General features: G+C 36.7%; 2 non-coding genes across 2 annotated transcripts in view; both read right to left on the minus strand.

Annotated features, from left to right (window-relative positions):
* Nucleotides 1-267: 267 nt before the first annotated feature.
* Nucleotides 268-4,225, minus strand: LOC122322643. Its single transcript, XR_006246743.1, has one exon. It is a non-coding gene; the product is annotated as a large subunit ribosomal RNA (ribosomal RNA).
* Nucleotides 4,226-4,606: 381 nt separating this feature from the next.
* The window catches only part of LOC122322637, a 179-nt gene continuing 65 nt past the window's right edge, over nt 4,607-4,720 (minus strand). The window contains exon 1 of the ribosomal RNA XR_006246737.1: nt 4,607-4,720. This exon is cut by the window's right edge and continues 65 nt beyond it. This is a non-coding gene — a ribosomal RNA (5.8S ribosomal RNA).

Raw genomic sequence — 4,720 nt, forward strand, 5'->3', positions numbered from 1 at the left:
TTCAATTATTCTGAAAAGAATGTTATTTATAAAATAACATAAATTTTGTATTGCATCATCAAAAAGCTTTTTGTATATAACATTTTCTTAAGGTCCGGTCCACACATTATCAACTTACAAAGAAATATATAAAATATCATAAGTAAATTAACAAATATGGCACCTTTAAACAACTCATACAATATATATATATATATATGTTTTAGTTGGTGTTTAACAACCATAACACACATATTATATTTTATATTTGTTGTTTTATTAACATTTTCGAATCATCAAGCAAAGGATAAGCTTCAGTGGATCGCAGTATGGCAGCTGCTCAACCACTTACAACACCTTGCCTGTTACAAAAGTCGTTTACAATTGATTCTAGGCTTTGTCATTGTATTAAATAATGTTTAAATATGTAACTAGCACGGCATCAGGTGATCATAGATCCTCCCAATTTACTATGTTACAAATAACATTGGCATCACATCCATTGTCGTTTATAAAATAAATTATAAACTTTTAATGGTTTAGAAGCCATACAATGCAAATTGCCCCTTATTTATCATTGCAGTCCAGCACGGATACGACCTTAGAGGCGTTCAGGCATAATCCAACGGACGTAGCGTCATACCACTGTTCGCTCGAACAAGTATTGTGCCATTGGTCCGTACCTGCGGTTCCTCTCGTACTACGCAGGAATGCTGTCGCAACAACGTTTTGTCATTAGTAGGGTAAAACTAACCTGTCTCACGACGGTCTAAACCCAGCTCACGTTCCCTTGCATGGGTGAACAATCCAACGCTTGGTGAATTTTGCTTCACAATGATAGGAAGAGCCGACATCGAAGGATCAAAAAGCGACGTCGCTATGAACGCTTGGCCGCCACAAGCCAGTTATCCCTATGGTAACTTTTCTGACACCTCTTGTTAAAAACTCTTTAAACCAAAAGGATCGATAGGCCGAGCTTTTGCTGTCCCTGTGTGTACTGAACACCGAGATCAAGTCAGCATTTGCCCTTTTGCTCTATGTGTGGTTTCTGTCCGCACTGAGCTGGCCTTGGGACACCTCCGTTATTATTTGAGAGATGTACCGCCCCAGTCAAACTCCCTACCTGGCAATGTCCTTGAATTGGATCATACCTGAGTAATTGGAGTTATACCAAATTTTTAAATCAAAAATACATAAATGCATTTTCTTATTAAAGAATTTGTTTGCGATTATATAACAAACTCGTGATACTTTGATCAAGAAGCTTGCATCAAAACCCAATACCATAAGATATAATAAATACATCCGTATAATGGCTAGGAAATGATACACGTTCCATTTAATCAAGTAAGTAAGGAAACAATAAGAGTAGTGGTATTTCATTGTCGATACCAAACCGAAGTCTAATATCTCCCACTTATTCTACACCTCTTATGTCTCCTTACACTGCCAGATTAGAGTCAAGCTCAAAAGGGTCTTCTTTCCCCGCTAATTATTCCAAGCCCGTTCCCTTGGCTGTGGTTTCGCTAGATAGTAGATAGGGACAGTAGGAATCTCGTTAATCCATTCATGCGCGTCACTAATTAGATGACGAGGCATTTGGCTACCTTAAGAGAGTCATAGTTACTCCCGCCGTTGACCCGCGCTTACTTGAATTTCTTCACTTTGACATTCAGAGCACTGGGCAGAAATCACATTGTGTCAACACCCGCTAGGGCCATCACAATGCTTTGTTTTAATTAGACAGTCGGATTCCCCAAGTCCGTGCCAGTTCTGAATTGATTGTTAATTGATAATCGTTATAATTTAAAAGAACTAATCAGTTGCCCAATTAGTATTCTTAAAAATTTTAGCAAGAAAGTTCCACAATTGGCTACGTAACTAAACTATCCGGGGAACAAGAATCTACCATAAATGATAGAAACCCTATTTACCCAGAACGAGCACATAAACCATGTTATTGTTTCCCAATCAAGCCCGACTATCTCAATCTTCAGAGCCAATCCTTATCCCGAAGTTACGGATCTAATTTGCCGACTTCCCTTACCTACATTATTCTATCGACTAGAGACTCTTCACCTTGGAGACCAGCTGCGGATATTGGTACGGCCTGTTGAGAAGTTTGCGTATCCCCACCATAAATTTTCAAGGTCCGAGGAGAAAATATCGACACAACAGTATATGTCATGCTCTTCTAGCCCATCTACCATATCTCTCTGCGAAAGACTTCCATGGTAGTACGGCTATAAAACAGAAAAGAAAACTCTTCCGATACCTCTCGACGGCTTCTTTATGGTCGTTCCTGTTGCCAGGATGAGCACGAGGCCCATATTTAATAACAAACGGATACTCAACAGGTTACGGAATTGGAACCGTATTCCCTTTCGTTCAAAATTATTCAAGTGTATAAAAATCGGTATGATGCAAAATATATTTTGATTTTTCTATACTTGAAAATTTTCGGCTTTCGCCTTGAACTTAGGACCGACTAACTCGTGATCAACCACTGTTCACACGAAACCCTTCTCCACTTCAGTCCTCCAAGGTCTCATTCGATTATTTGCTACTACCACCAAGATCTGTACCAATGGCGGCTCCATGCAGGCTTACGCCAAACACTTCTATGCACACCATTGTACCTTCCTACTCACTAAAGTTTCAAAATTTATATTACAAGTAACATAAATCATCTACTTTAGCGGTAATGTATAGGTATACAACTTAAGCGCCATCCATTTTAAGGGCTAGTTGCTTCGGCAGGTGAGTTGTTACACACTCCTTAGCGGATTTCGACTTCCATGATCACCGTCCTGCTGTTTTAAGCAACCAACGCCTTTCATGGTTTCTGTATGAGTTGTTAATTTGGGCACCGTAACATTACGTTTGGTTCATCCCACAGCGCCAGTTCTGCTTACCAAAAGTGGCCCACTGGGCACATTATATCATAACCTTAAACTTCATATCAAGAAAGTTAAGGTTCTTACCCATTTAAAGTTTGAGAATAGGTTAAGATCGTTTCGACCCTAAGGCCTCTAATCATTCGCTTTACCAGATAAGATTATTTTATACAACAGTTAAATGCACCAGCTATCCTGAGGGAAACTTCGGAAGGAACCAGCTACTAGATGGTTCGATTGGTCTTTCGCCCCTATACTCAATTCTGACAATCGATTTGCACGTCAGAACTGTTTCGGTCTTCCATCAGGGTTTCCCCTGACTTCAACCTGATCAAGTATAGTTCACCATCTTTCGGGTCACAGCATATATGCTCAAGGTACGTTCCAGTTAGAGGTATAAATAATATAAATATCATTATACATAACTATATAGAGCGCCCCGGGATTGTGTTAATTAACTATAAATAGCTAAAAAACTAATCCCATTAATAGTCAAGTTAATTACGCTATTAGGTTTATATCCCAATAACTTGCACATATGTTAGACTCCTTGGTCCGTGTCTCAAGACGGGTCCCGAAGGTATCCTGAATCTTTCGCATTGTTAATCATACAAGTGCATATAATAAACACAAAAATCATTGAAAATTATGCCATTATATAATTCCGAAAAATTAACGCACTGTATTCATATAAATCTATCAGCACTTTATCAAATTTATGACATTTATATCATGTTATAATGCAAGCACTATAATTGAAATAATCAATAATTCACAATTTTTTGATAAATTAATTATGTTAATAGATTACAATGTCCTTATATGGAAAAAATGCACACTATTATTATAATATTAATTAAATATTACAATTCTAATGATGAATTTTCCATAACGGATATTCAGGTTCATCGGGCTTAACCTCTAAGCAGTTTCACGTACTATTTAACTCTCTATTCAGAGTTCTTTTCAACTTTCCCTCACGGTACTTGTTTACTATCGGTCTCATGGTTATATTTAGTTTTAGATGGAGTTTACCACCCACTTAGTGCTGCACTATCAAGCAACACGACTCTTTGGAAACATCATCTAGTAATCATTAACGTTATACGGGCCTGGCACCCTCTATGGGTAAATGGCCTCATTTAAGAAGGACTTAAATCGTTAATTTCTCATACTAGAATATTGATGTTCCTTACACTGCATCTCACATTTGCCATATAGACAAAGTGACTTAGTGCTGAACTGATTTCTTTTCGCTCGCCGCTACTAAGAAAATCCTTGTTAGTTTCTTTTCCTCCCCTAATTAATATGCTTAAATTCAGGGGGTAGTCCCATATGAGTTGAGGTTGTATAAAACAATTTTTATTGAATACTATGATATAATATTCAATATTATGAATACACTAATTCTTGAAGAATAATAATATTTACAACAGTTTTCTTATCGCATCAATAATAATCGAGACAATTCTAGATGAAAAAAAAACTTTCATTTCATTTTTATGCTAGACATTTCTCGATATTATTTGAATTTGAAAAAGAAAATATATATCTTCAGTTTTCTCATACAAATTATACACAATGAGAGTTGGTATGTATATCCATATATAAATTAATATTATGAATATTTCGTGTGTGCACTAATAAAGTGCACACATTATTTATCCAATAATATACCATATGCTCAAATATTAAAAAACATTTAAAGCAACTTATTTAGCATAGTCTTACAACCCTCAACCATATGTAGTCCAAGCAGCACTATAAAATTAATTAAAGTACATAACAGCATGGACTGCGATATGCGTTCAAAATGTCGATGTTCATGTGTCCTGCAGTTCACA

Source organism: Drosophila grimshawi, unplaced genomic scaffold (assembly GCF_018153295.1).
Source record: "Drosophila grimshawi isolate 15287-2541.00 unplaced genomic scaffold, ASM1815329v1 contig_511, whole genome shotgun sequence".
Taxonomy (NCBI): domain Eukaryota; kingdom Metazoa; phylum Arthropoda; class Insecta; order Diptera; family Drosophilidae; genus Drosophila; species Drosophila grimshawi.